The 14954-nt window shown below is 45.6% G+C and overlaps 1 protein-coding gene across 1 annotated transcript in view; it reads left to right on the top strand.

Annotated features, from left to right (window-relative positions):
- The first annotated feature begins 315 nt into the window (after positions 1-315).
- Positions 316-14954, top strand: part of TAFA4 (TAFA chemokine like family member 4) — a 128436-nt gene continuing 113797 nt past the window's right edge. Inside the window, 1 exon segment of the mRNA XM_053378742.1 lies at positions 316-806. The gene's annotated coding sequence lies outside the window, so the exon portion shown is untranslated.

Here is a 14954-nt window from a genome sequence, read left to right on the forward strand (position 1 = left end):
ACCAAACTCACAACATTATATATTTCTTTATCTGACAACAGAAGAGCGCTATAGGCCCATCATGTCCAGTCCTCACAGTGGCCACCCAGAACCCCACAAGCAAGAGAGGAGTCCCAGCCACTGTCATTCCGCGGCCTGATCCTCACCCCACAGTTCCCTCCCTCGGACTGGGCGATCACGGTGACATAGCCACGTGGACGCGCCTGGGGGGAGGAGCCTAAGTGGCCTCCGCGTGGGGTAGAGGAAGATGAGTGACAGCGCCCGGAAAGGGGGCGGGCAGCCCTCGCCCTCCGCCGCCCTATCAGGGCCGCCCGCCTCGCAGCCCCTTGAAACAAGCGAAGGAGAGGCGGCTGGGAGAGCCAAGGAGCCTCGCGGTAGTTTCCAAAGCGCGCTGGTGGCGCTCTCCGGCCGCCGCTCCCTTGCCAGCAGAGCCGCGCTGGGATTCTCGTGAAGACGCGTGACCCCGTCGAACTTTCCGTCGGGTTTCATTATCCCTCCTGCGTTCCCCACCCTCCAGGCTTGAGGTTTTTTTTCTCTTTCTCTTCCACGGATCTTTCTTGCGGGTTCCTCGGAGCCTCGGCTGCTGGCTCAGCTTTCATTCCAGCTCCCCTCCACCCGGCGGGCGCAGGTGGCTCTGCCTGCCTGCGTGTCTCCTGGCCCCGTGAGGAGACATCGCCGGTGGCACATAGCAGTTTCCTAATACTGGAGAAAGAGCGCGGCTTTGGATGGGGCGATCGGCGCGCTTGCCTTGCCTCCGGCGGAGAGGCTAGCCTAGATCCCGGCTCATCTTTGCTGCTGCGCGCCAGGTAAGGTTTGCCGACGCTGCGCTCTCTAGGGCGCACGAGGAAGGAGCTTTTTTTCTTCCCGCCAGAGGGAGGAAAGCGAGCGCCAATCTCCGGGGTATCTATCTATCTATCTATCTATCTATCTATCTCTATCTATCTATCTATCTATCTATCTATCTATCTATATCTATCTATCTATCTATCTATCTATCTATCATCTATCTATCTATCATCTATCTATCTATATTTGGTGGTGGTGGGGCTGTGCAGTGCAGCCGGCCGTTGGTTGTCTTGCTCGGCGTAACCTGTGCAGGGAGCAGTTCCGGCGATGCTGTCCCAGGGCTGGAGAAAAGATCGGACGGAGCCGGTGACAGAGAGATCGCCTTCCCGCTCAGTTACCCGCTTCCCACAACCAGGTCCGCTACGCAACCTGCTTCTTCCCGATCCTTAGGTGCCGAGAAAGTGGCGATTCGAATCCACGCAAGTGCCGTGGGGAGCGAGCGGTGAGGAAGTGAAGCGCGCGTGATGCGAGCTAGAAAGCACCAGCAGCAAACGTGTATGCGCGGGGGGGGGGGCGTGGAGTGGCGCCCTTAGGTGATCAGACTCTGGACTGAAAGGGGTTTTTTTTCCCCACCCCTGTTTAGATGGTTATGTGAATACGTCGCATACTTCAAAATGCCCTGCTACACTTGCAGGCCTTCCACTAAGTGGGGCTCTGGACTTCTGCCCCGACGGCATCGCTATTTGCGCTTGGGCGTAAAAAGAGGGAACTTTTGCCGGTTTTTTGAGTCGTGGGAACGCTCAAACTAGTCTTCCAAGCAAGGGGATGCGAGCAGCTCTTACGTTTTGGCTAAGCATGACCGTCTGCCCATCAGGTAGAGTGCTGTAAACTTGACCTATATTGATACTGTAATCCTGTGCGCGCGCGCACACACACACGTACTTACCTGGGAGTAAGCCCTATTGAAAAGGGTGAGACATGTCACGTATTTCCGAGGAAGCACGCACATGGTTGCTCTGTATCCGTTGTTTTCCCTCTCTAGATTCCAGAGGTTTGAGAGGATTAAATGCCGGAGCGCCGGCAGACTTGGTTAGTTTGGGGGACCAGTACTCTGTTGGATGGCACATTTGGAGACAAAGCTTCATTCAGAAGTTAATTCCACAAAGTTCAGTGGCACTTGCTCTCCAGGCAAGAGCGCGCGTAAAATAGCAATCTCTCCTAGGGGATTGGATAGTTGTTTGTGGGCAGGTGTAACTGGAAGCTACCTCTCTCTCTCTCTCTCTCTCTCTCTCTCTCTCTCTCTGTGTGTGTGTGTGTGGGTTGTGTTCTGTTGGATTCTGGGGCCAGTTGTAGGAAGCCGTGGGGGTTGTTTTTAAATCGATGAGTTTGGAATAGTTGCTGGAGAGCAGAAGCTGGCGGAGTCAGCCACAGCTGAAATGGACCGCTTTGTGGGAGAGCCTGGCCGCGCAGCTGCCCATGGGCACTGGGAGGCCGGGAGAGCGTTTGTGCCTCGGCTCTCTGGGAGCCATGTGGCTGGCTAACTGTGATGCCCAGCCAAGTCCTGGCTGGCCAGCGCCTCTTCTGTCGTAGGAAGGGTTTAACGTGCGGAGCTCAGTCTGTTTGGAAAGCCAACGCGCCGCATTGCACTAGATCGGAGCGGTGAGACCCGGAGCATGTGCAGAGTGCACTTGATCGCGCAGAACCATTACCGGCCCTCCCACGCGTGGCCGGAATGATGAGCTAAGGTGTTTCCAGTTTACGCAGAGTGCGAGCGCCTTCTGGAGGGGCCTGGGGAAATGTTCTCGAGCGCAGCACTTCCGAAAAAGCGGGATCGTGTTTGCGCGCGGGCAAAAATACCTATCTTCGCTGCCACCTCCCTTGTGCAGTTCCTAGTCTGCTCGAGACGGGGGTGTAAAATAAAGTCTCCTTTGTCCGTTCAGCGGCGAAGCGTGGCAAGCCTGTAAAGGAGTGAGGCTCCATCAGCGAGAGAGACAGAAAGATGGATGGTGTGTCCTCTCTTGTTGGTCGAGATCGGGGTGCGGAGTAACCGGGCAGGCTCTTCCCTTCCCATCCGCTGTCGCCTTTCCCTCCCTCTACCGCCGCATACGGTCTCATTTCTTGCCTGAAACCTGAAACCTATCCAGGGTAAGTGGAGGTGTGAAGGAGGTGCGTCGAGAGGCAAAGACCCCCCCCCCCGGAAAGAGTGAAATAAAACTTTTTTGGGATTCTCCTTTCGCCGCCTGCAGCGCACGAAGTGGGTCTCCTGCTGTTATACTCCTTTATCCGCAGACAGCCCCAGCCAAGCGTGGTTAATATGGCTGATCGCAGGAGATAAAGTGCGTGTTCATTCATTTTATCGGCGGACGAAGAACTGTGCTTTAACAGGAGATCGTTTTAGAAATGAAGTACTGTACATGAGATGGAGGTGAGTGGAGAGTTCCCATCTGTGTGGGTGCGGAGACAGAATCCTTCTTCCCGTTTAGTCTTTCCATTGTGTAAGTTAATCACAGCTGAAAAACAGAATAAAACCCACCCACCCAACCGGGCAACTTTTGAGGTGTGTGCATATCAAAACTATAGGAACGTTTTTTCTCGAGGGGGAGCGAGACAAATTGTACTGTGTTGCTGCAAAGATATGTATTAAGGGACAACTTCCCTTAACATAAGGAGCATCTGGAACCACTAGCCCCAGTTTATTGTGACAGTGACTGATGTCATCACGCCACTAAAGCCTGCTTGCTACCTGGCCTGCGTGAAATAAATTCTGCATGCATCCCTTGGCATTATTTGCAAACTGTGTATTGCAACCCTGGAAGCTTATCCTATGGTGGGAGTAGAATGACTTAAAACGGCAATCTTATGCATACTTACCTGTGAGTAAGCCCAATTTAACATAGTGAGCTATCTAGCTGGAGCAGTGGAAGTGTTGGGAGACAAGAGAGGGCGAGAGAGTGTATGTGTAAATCAGGGCAGCGTATCAAACTAATTGCTAGAAAGTCCAAGCCACAGATATATATAGACCTGATCAGTCCTCACTTTTGTATTAGCAGTCCGGTACCCTGACATTAACATGCTTAACTGTGTGGTGTCCTTTGCTTAACGGTAAGTGCAGGTGTCTGTGGCTAGGAAAGCATTTCCTGTCACTCATACTCCTTAGTTTTCAGGTAGCCAGCTGAGATGTTGTGGGCTGCTTGCTCCCCCCCCCGATTCCACACGCTGTAAAAATAAATAACTCACGACAGCATATTCCCAGTATGCCACTCAATATATTCCAAGGTGCGCACACAGTAATTGCATGCAAACCTTTGCACAGATGTGTTTTCAAATTGCTTTGACATACATTTTCCCTGGCACAAGTTGTATTTGCGTAGCTGGCATTCTCTCCACCCCCCCCCCTTGCATGTTTTGATGGGAAGTAACTGAATTTATTTGTTTTTGTTGTTTTTTTTTAAATAAGAGCATAATGTTTTACTGATATGCTGTAGTCTTCTGGTAAACCTGTGTATATAGAGACCCATGAAAGGGTATTCTTCTCTCTCTCTCTCAACAAATCATTCAAGAGAGGAAACAGTTACCCCTCAGCCCAGGGAACAATACGATTGGGTCCATTGTGGCGACTTATATTTATGATGATAATATTAAGTCTAATTAAGGACAACAACACAGTGACCATCTGGGTGTTTGCAGTCTGTCTGGTCTTTGTATGGAAAAAAAATATTGCGGCAATTCATTTTAGTATTCAAAAAATATACTTAGAATCTTGAGTTTTATCATTTTCTATTTGGAGTAGCCTTGTTTTGTCACCGCCATGTAAAAGCAGTGGTGGTTGATGCCCATTGAGACTAGTGGAGCAGAATTCAGGGAGGACAACAGTAGGCGGAACCGGAGCCAATGAGAGGCAAGGCCATCAAATTCCAGTTTTGTCCTCATCCTTTTCCTTGCTGTAACTGAGCCTAAGTAAGAAGACAGGCAGCTGAGGTTTGGTGGGGCAGTGCCTCATTTGCCCTAATGGACCAGGCCCCACTTTTACACACAGGCCAATGTGCTTGAAAGAATCCAATTTAGATATTATTTTGTTTATACAGAAAGTAAGTATACTATAATATACTCCATTCTGCATCGTGAGAAGTGCACTGTTACCCTTGCTAGAAAAATTGAAATTATACAAACCTCTTGTTGCAACATGAACTGGCTTCAGGTGCTGAATGTCAAGATTTCTGGAATAGTTGAATTTTCAGAAACAACACCTCCCCCCAATGAGATTTCTGGAAAGAAAGATGCTTTTACAAGTGGCCCTCTTAGCAAAGCACCAGTTCAGTTTTGAAAATGAGGTTTGAAAAACTGCCCTTCTCGTTCCCACATGTTGGTTAAGATCCTGCTACTTATGGCAGAAACTCCTATGCTAACACTTTCCTTGAGGATGAGTGATGTTGAAACTGCATCCACTAGAGATTGAGCATGCGCTTGACATCATCGCCAGCCAATCAGGTGTTTCGGAAACCACGTCCTGGCCAAAGCCATATTGCAATATGCATTTGGTGGTTTTGTTCCACTCCCTGTAATTGTGACAAGCGAACAGAGAACATCTCAGTCTGAGAACAAGTTCTGAGGGCCATTCCCAGCACCACACGGTCCCCCTCCCAAACAAAAATATGTATCTGGCAATTCAGTCCCATTTACATGGAAGTATGTCCTGGGGATTTCTGTACTGCTTCTAAGTCAGTTAAAGTTATTTAATGGTAAGCAAAGTCCTAAAGGTCATGGGATCCCAAAGGATTGCCTCCTCCCAAATTAACCGGTCATCTTTGGAGATCCACCTCTGAGTCCCTTGATGTTAGGCAGATAGTGATCAAAGAGGTCCTGCTTAGTTTATATGGCATCCTCAGTGTGGAACGCCTTCCCAAGATAGGTTAACTTGCAACAGAGTCTGATGTGTCTCCCAGAAAGCCTTTGTGTTTACACAACAGAACATCCAGCGGTCCTCTACAGATTTTACTGACTCTTCCTCTTTGATCTGGTGCTCTTGTTTTGCTGAGTTAATTCCATGCATTATATTTTGTCACTTTGTATTACGCTACCAAGCCAAGTGTAAGCTCCTTGTATGAATTCATAAGACCCTTAACGGCTTGGGTCCAGGATGTCTTAAGGACTGCCTGATTCCTTACATCCATCCCTGATCAATGGAATCTTTGAAGGAGTTTCTGCTAGTGTTTCCCAATGGCTCAGATCCACCAGGAGCTGTGTGTTTATGATTGTGAGTGCGACTCTGTGGAGCTCTCTTTCAGCTGAGATCAGACACTTCTCCCTTCTCTAGGTGCTTTAATGAAGACCTTTCTAGTCTAGCAGGCATTTTAAGTAAGTTGCATCATGCCTAATTTATTGAATTTGTTTTTACTGGTGGCTTTTGTTTGTTTAAGCAATGTATTACTTGACGGATGAGTCCCCCCACCTCCCTGCCCAATCGTTCTGTGAACTGTGTGGTGACCATCTAGGACAAAAAACTGCCTATAAATATTAGAAATAAATAAATATAATTGATTTAATCAGCCATATGTTAAGCACCCTTGGGTTTTTTGTTTAAAAAAGCTGGAGGGTGGAAAACCAATACCTTGGATAGAAAGAAGGAAAGTTTGGCTAGATCAAAGATTCCATCTCTTGATTTAAGGACAATCATAATTTTCCTTTTGTCACAGTGATTAGTAAAGTGGACATGTTAAATAACTAAAGATAGTTCCTGACACCATTTCAGCATCCTCTCTGATACTGTTTATCCATGCATTTTTGTTTTGGAACTAATTAAATTGCACCAGTGCTGTCTGAGCTGTCCTATCTAACCTATGTAGTACAGAACAGATATGTATAGTGCGGCACACTACCTCAATCTCTGAGTGGTGCGAGATTCCAGGGGTTTCCAGCGTTTGTGTTTCTTTCAGAACGAGGCACAGTGGAGACTGTGGTGTCTTTAGGATATATGGTTCATTTGCACATATTTACACATATATACAACCTCAGCCTAGGATGGAGGGCTTCACAACATCAACACCCCAAGAGTGTTCTGTCTTTCCCATCTCCATATTCCAGCAGAAATCAGGCATGGCTCTCTCTCTCTCGCTCTCTCTCTCTCTCTCTCTCTCTCTCTCTCTCTGCCTTTCCATCCTGCAGCTTTTGTATCAAACTTCTAGCTCACATAACTCAACTCACCACTCTGGCCTTTTGTACTTTATTTTTAACTAGCAGACAGTGGAGGGAGGGAGGGAGTCCCACTCATTTGCGCCTTGCACAGAGCCACTCCCTTTGTTACCTTAATTACCCATACTATGTGGCAGGCCCTTACCAGGCTGGCCTGGCTATTTCAGCAATTGAATCCATGCTGGAACCAGGAATTAGAAGGGAGGCTCAGGCATATAGCCTACTCCCCTTGCCAAACTCACAACCAAAGTTCGGTCTGCTGACAATAGTTTTAAAGGCTATTCCTACAGCGAAGGATCACAGTATGCTTTTACTGTATTGCATGCTTATTTTCACTGCTTTTCTCCAGTTTATTAGTTGACCCTAATATTTATCCTCCTGTTCCCCACTGTAAATTTGGAAGAAAGCTGGAGAGCAGACATTGAAGGAATGGTTCCAAATATCAGCCCAGTTGCGGTGGCCTTGGACAGGTTGCTGTCTTCCAGTGAAATGAAGGTTGATGGAAGCATATAATTAATTAGGACCACGAAAGAAGGCTATTGACAAGCTGGAACATGAGCAGAGCAGGGCAACCAAGGTGATCAAGGGTCTGGAAACCAAGCCTTATGAGGAACAGTTGAGGAAGTTGGGTATGTTTGGCCTGGAAAAGAGGAGACCGAGAGGAGATATGATAGCCATCTTCAAATATCTGAAGGGCTGTCACATGGAGGGTAGAGCAAGCTTGTTTCTCCTGCTTTGGAGTGTAGTACCTGAGCCAATGGCTACAAGAAAGGAGAGTCCGACTAAGCCTCAGAAAGAGCTTTCTGACAGTAAGAGCTGTTTGGCAGTAGAACAGACTCCCACGAGAGGTGGTGGACTCTCCTTCCTTGGAGGTTTCTAAGCAGAGGTTGGATGGTCATCTGTCATGGATGCTTTAGTTGAGATTCCTGCATTGCAGACGGTTGACAAGATGACCCATTGGGTCCCTTCCAACTCTGAGATTCTATGATTCTATATAATTCAGGGATAGGGAACCTGTGGCCCTCTAGATGTTGCTAGACTGTAACAACTCCCATTGTGAAGGTCTACCTTGCAATGGTTGATGGAGCTTGTTTTTTAAAAATAAAAATTTGTAAGCCATTTAGAAACTTTTTTTGGCATTAAGCAGTATATACATTGAATAATAATAATAATTCCTGACCACTGACTATGGTGTCTGGGTCTGATGGGAGCTGGAGTCTAACAGCATCTGAACAGCCTATCTGATGTAAAAACAACAATGAGCATTCTACTAAGGAAAGAAAAAAAGAGCTACTTACTCTGAACAAGGTAATACTGCTTTCAACAGTGTGGCACCCTCTAGATTCTTTGTACTACAATTCCCATAATGCATGTGCTGAAGAGGCTGATGGGAGTTGGAAATCCAAAACATCTTGAGGGCCCCTTGCTGTTGAAGGCTGAGACTGTTATATCAGTAGCAGAAGATATTAAAGGGTTGCCTTGCTTCCAAAACTGTTCTAGCAATTATAGTGCAACACTACATTTGCTCAATGCACTAGTACATTTTAAGGCCTGCTCTGATCCCACTCTGAGTTCATAGGAAGAAAGATACTAATGATTTTGCAGGCCACAAATTAAAGTGCATTAGACTATAGTCCTATGCATGCTCACTTGGAAGTTAAATACCGTATTTTTCGCACCATAGGGCACACCGGACCATAGGGCGCACCCAGTTTTTAGGGGGGGGGGGAAATCAAGAAAAAAAATATTTCCCCCCCAAGCCCCAAAGAGCAGCGTACAGGCTGCGCACAACCTCTCCCTGCCGGAGGGGTTGCGCGCGGCTATGGCACAAGCCAAGGCAGCGAGCAGGATGCATCCCGCTCACTGTTTTGGCTTCCCCTTTAGCCCCGTGCAGCCTCTCCTTGCTAGGAGACGCTGCGCAGGGCTTTCCTGGCTTTCCTGGGAGGTGGGGGGATTCCCTCACCTCTCCCAAAAGCCCGCAGAACCACGCAACCCCTTTAAAGAGATCGCAGCTTCTCCTGGCTTTTCTACGAGGTGGGAGAAGGGACTGATGCAGCCAGTCAGTCCCTTCTCCCTCCTGTGGAAAAGCCCGCAAGAGCGCACAGAGCTTGTGTGCGGCTCTTGGGGGCTTTTCCCACCTGCCTCCCCCCTGCATTCGCTCCATAGGACGCACACACATTTTCCCTTGCTTTTTAGGAGGGAAAAAGTGCGTCCTATGGTGTGAAAAATACAGTATACCTAGAGAATTCACTACTGAAGTGAGAAGAAGACTGTTCTGTCCTCGCCCTCAAACTTTGCAAGGATCTTTTGAAAACATTTACAAACTTACTTTATCTATTCTATTATAAGCTGCCTGGGAGAAGTTCTGGTTTTGAAAAACAGCATACTATCTGCATATTTATTATTTGCATATTTGTTGTTGTTTAGCATAACCTATGGGATCATTAGAATTGTTTAGCATTATTAAAGAGGGGTAATTTTCCATCATGCTTTACGTTGCTGCCAATTTATATATATACTGCCGATTTGTATACTGAAATAAAATGAACCATATGGATGACTGAAATGCTGCCACTGAATTGTCCGGGAGAGAGAGAGAGAATGTATAATTCACTTTGAGTTGACATAAAATGCAAGATGTGCATGTAATGAATTACTTTAAATTAGAAAACAGTAAGCAACTGTTTAGGGAATTAGGAAATATTCAAATAAGTTGAATAGTAATGATCTGTTGATCTATTGTGGCATTAAAAAAAACACTTAGAAAATTACAAGGGCTCCTGCTGATAAAGAAATCATCAAGAGGATTTAGATTATTTTAAAAGATTTTTAATTGTGGCATACTTTTTTGGTGTTTGGATCTTGTCCCATCAGATTTATGTATCTAATATTGTTGCTTATGATACCCAATTCAGGCATATGTGTGTATGCATATGGTGGTGCAAGTCTTAGAAAGGCAGTATTGTAGCTCAGTGGCACTTTGGGAAGGTGTTGGTATGTCTGGATTAAGCCCCTTCCCCCAGCCGAAAATGTTGCAACTCACTTTGCAGTGGTGAGATAAGCTTTGTAGTTTTAGCAGGTTGTGCATTCTAGAAAGATTAACTGATTAAAGTTCTTTTTTAAAAAATCATACAAATGAACTGGCCCTTAGCGTTATGAAAGTCTGGAAGCCAAGAACAAGAAGGGCATGTTATCAGACATAAGATTATTAGGGATACATGTGGGGGTTCATTCAATAGAAGTGTTACATCGGGATTTTGGCACTGGTGACTTCAAGCTTGGATTACTGCAATGCACTCCATGTGGGGCTTCCCTTGCACGTGACCCAGAAACTGCTGTTGGCACAGAACGTGACAGGAACGAGACCTTGTGAGCATATAACACCTCTGCTCAGAGAACTGCGCTCCTTGCTGATTTTTGCACTTGTAAGAAATCAATATTTTAGTATGGCAACTTTTTTGTGTGTGGGTAAACCGTTTGGAGGTTTTACTGTAATCAAGCAGTATATAAATTTTGATAAATGTAAGCACTGTGCTATTCATTTACAGTGGTGCCTCTGGTTACGTACTTAATTCGTTCCGGAGTTCCGTTCTTAACCTGAAACTGTTCTTAACCTGAAGCACCACTTTAGCTAATGGGGCCTCCTGCTGCTGCCGCGCCGCCAGAGCACAATTTCTGTTCTCATCCTGAAGCAAAGTTCTTAACCCGAGGTACTATTTCTGGGTTAGCGGAGTCTGTAACGTGAAGCATATGTAACTTGAAGCGTATGTAACCCGAGGTACCACTGTATTTTATTTATGTCCAGAGGTTTCCAACGATGGCCTGGGACCAGTGGTGGGGAACTTCAAGTCTTGGTGCTAAATTTGATCCCCCTGGAGGAGAAAACTGCAATAGAAGTATCCTGATGCAATCTAATTAAATAAGTGCAAAAAAAAAAAAAAGTTGTAAAAGGGAGTACACCTGTTCTGGATACTCCATTCCATTTCTCTTCTCACCATTTCCTCCTTTCCCTGCCCTCTAACAGTCAGTCAGCATTCCGGGGACCCTGTATACACTCAGGATGCTTCCAGATTGTCACTACTGTCAGGTGGAATTCAATCACAAACCTGCAAATTCAGGTTGTACAATTAAAGTTGATTTGGTGCTCTGTTGATGGGAGAAAGTGTGGGAGAGCGACTGCTTTACACAACGTAGTATGTCTCCACACCTGAATCAGAACAAATGTTTAATCAACAGGTAATCTGAGAGCAACCTCAGTCTTCACTGGGTTGCTTTGCAACCCCTTTTAGGGATCCCCCTCTCAAATATTTTTTTGTACTTTAGCAAATCTTGGTGGTTCTCCTGAGTCTGCGGGTACATCCTCCTTTTCTGTGTATTTCCCCATTTGGCTACAAGACACTCAGAGAATTGAGATAGCAATTAGTAAATACCTGTAAGTTGCAAAATATTGCATGTATTGGCACTAGTAGTAACTAAATTTTCTTCTTGTGTTATAAAGAACAAGGATATTTACAATAGGGAAGGGTATTTGACCAGTCTAATGTTGACCAAATGTTGCATTTTAAAAGTATTAACATTATAACGAAGAAGATAACCTTCAATGGGTTTTTTAAAAAATAACAAAATAGATATTTGTCACTGTAAAATGATTACAATAACTTAAAAAAACCATAGTTAATTATTTTATTGTATTTATTTCCACCCTTTCTGCAAGGAGTTCAGGGTAGCACACACAGCCACTTACTTAATACTCACAACAAATTTGTTAGGTTGGTTAGGCTGGCTTGTGGACCACAAGTTGTGGTTAACATGTGAACCCAAATAGCCTTCCTTAACCATAGCTAAGGAAGCTGCAAAAGCACAAGACAAGCGCAGCAGGAAAACAAGCCAAACTTTGGAGAAACAAACCATGATTTATGTGATCCTCCATGGCATACGTGATATGTTAAGCAAACCATGGCACAGTGCCTTTGTGGAATTGTGTTCACACAAACAAAGGCAGTTCATGCTGAGGATGTGTCTCACATGTGTATGCTTTGCATTTGCTTCATGTGCAGGCATGTATTTGTTACCTTTTCCTCAAGAGTTCCAGCAAATCCTTGGGAAGATACTCTAGCATTCTCTTCTGTTTGTAGCTTTGCTCTTCCTTTAAGGCATGCAGACTGTACCATGCTGGACCATTCATAGGCCTAACGCATATTTAGCCTGTTTTATATCCTATACAGTCATACCTTGGTTCTTGAACATAATCCGTTCCGAAAGTCTGTTCGACTTCCAAAAACATTCAAAAACCAAGGCATGTCTTCTGATTGGCTGCAGGAACTTCCTGCACTCAATTGGAAGCCATGTAAGCTGCGTCAGATGTCTGGGTTCCAAAGAATGTTCGAAAACTGGAACACTTACTTCCAGGTTTTCAGCTTTCAGGAGCCAAAACGTACAAGTACCAAGGCGTTTGAGAACCAAGGTACGACTATACTTTCCCCTCACTGAGGGGAAGGTATGCTTCAGCCCTCATGTGGTAGTTCACAGAAACAGCTTCCATCTGGCTCCATTGTGGGGCTGTACATGTGAATCTTCCTGACTTGTTGGGAGCTGCTGCAACTGAAGACGTTTGGTTCTAAGCAGGGATGCCAACAGGATCTGTGGACATGAGGAAAGTGTTTTAACAAACATACCCCAATACCATCCTTTATCCAGCTGCTTCTGTTCTGGGAGGGGCCCGTCCTGAGTTCCAGATGGGGTTGGTGGTGGTCAACATGCCTCCTGAAACATTAGAGCTGCCTCCACACTTTGTCTTCTAACTTTCTCCAGAAATGTCTGGTTGATTTGTTTTTTAAAATGAAAGCTGCCCCTGCTGGTATGGGGTCAGTACAGCTGTACCCCTATGTTAGAGGCCCTGGTTCTACATGAACTGCTGTTTGGAAAATGCTCATGGCAGTGAAATATTCTCAAGCTGTGGTCTGAGTCCTGTCCACTAACCATTGTGCCCTCCTGAACATGATAGGGCTATAAAAGTCTTCCTGTTTGAGCAGGGCCTTGCCTGAGCATCAAGGCCTGCCTGGCTCTGGTGTATTTTTCTGTGTCTCATGGGCTCTGGCACCTCAGCTCTGTCTCAGCTTCTGGCTCCTGTCCTGCTGCTCACTTCTATGGCTCAGCCTGGACATAACTATGGGCTGTTAGCACTGCATATTCCTAGTGGTTATGCCTAGTGCATCATATTCCTGTTGGTTGCTGGAATGCCTGTGGAGATTTGCCTGTATAGAATCAGCCAATGATAGCTCGGTGGGTAGAGCATGAGACTCTTAATCTTAGGGTTGTGGGTTTGAGCCCCACGTTTCACAAAAGATTCCTGCATGCAGGGGGTTGGTCTAGATGACCCTCATAAGGTAAAGGTAAAGGGGACCCCTGACTGTTAGGTCCAGTCGCAGACGACTCTGGGGTTGCGGTGCTCATTTGCTTCACTGGCTGAGGGAGCTGGCATACAGATTCCGGGTCATGTGGCCAGCATGACTAAGCTGCTTCTGGTGAACCAGAGCAGCGCACGGAAACGCCGTTTACCTTCCCATCGGAGCGGTACCTATTTATCTACTTGCACTTTGACATGCTTTCGAACTGCTAGGTTGGCAGGAGCAGGGACCGAGCAACAGGAGCTCTCACCGTCATGGGGATTCGGACAACTGACCTTCTAATCAGCAAGCCCTAGGCTCTGTGGTTTAGACCACAGTGTCACCTGCGTCCCTAGATGACCCACATAGTCCCTTCTTGTTCTTCAACCCTACAATTCTTAATGTGAGAAATTCCTCAAGGAAGGGAATGAACCTGTCTGTCTGACCCTACCTTAAATCGACTTCTACCTCAGCTAGCACCCTAGTTCTGTTTAGATTTCTCTTCAGGCCTAATTATAGGCCTAAATTTGAGCAGGCAGATATGCATTCCTGCTTTTCCCTCACAAATTTGAGGATGGAGGGAGCTATTCTTACGGTGAAAGCAGCTCTTCGCAAATTGGGGACTTAAATCTCATCTCTTGAGAGCAAACTGGGGATGGGACTTCTCTTCCTGGCAAGGAATATACACGGAAGAAAAATCCCCATTGTCTTAGGCATTTTGTTTGTCCAAAGATTGGTCACTAATGTGGAAATGGGATAGAATGGGCTTACTAATGAACACATGTTAAAGTGATGAGCTGGAGGAAGACAGATTTGTCCAGCCCTAACTGCCATGTGATTATTTAAGCTGGAGATACCAAGGATTGGACTTGGGGAAATCTCCATATCAGTCATGTGTTCTATCACTGGCTGAGTTATGGTCTCTACCCATTTAACTGAAGTTAAGAAATGAAACGCTTCTTTGGAATAATCCACACATTAGAACAACAACAACAACAACAACAACAACAACAACAACAACAGAACAGATTCTGCAGAAAGCCTTGTTGGAAAAGATGAAGAATGCTATGCTTCTTTGTAATAATCCAAACAACAACAACAGTTAGAACATAGGAGGTGATTCTCCAGAAAGCCTTATTGGAGAAGTCATAGCAGCTTTCCTTCTGCAATAGAACTAGGGCTGTTCTTTTTTATAGTCAAGAGTATGGGATGAGAATAGAAAGTCTGAATAAATAAGTTTCAGGAAAAGATTAGATAGGATACATATTTGCAAATGAGTAGAGCGTTTGCGAAAGGAATTAAAATTGTTTGTTTGTGCATGGTCCCCGTGTCGCGTTCTGATGGAGTTAATACTTTATACCCATGTAGTTTCAGTCACAGTAGGGGTCACTTTTCAATTGGCCCCTTGCTGCTTCTCCAGTAAGGATAATATATTAATAACGTAATTTATTTAGATTTACCTCTTTTAAAAGCATGCACAATAGCTGTGAGCGGTCTGACTACAATGTTCCGTAGTGTAACAATGGGAAAATCTCAGCAGGGTAAGGTGCTAATAATATACACAGAAATTAATTCTACTTGCCTCAAGCATTA

Source organism: Podarcis raffonei, chromosome 2 (assembly GCF_027172205.1).
Source record: "Podarcis raffonei isolate rPodRaf1 chromosome 2, rPodRaf1.pri, whole genome shotgun sequence".
NCBI classification, from domain to species: domain Eukaryota; kingdom Metazoa; phylum Chordata; class Lepidosauria; order Squamata; family Lacertidae; genus Podarcis; species Podarcis raffonei.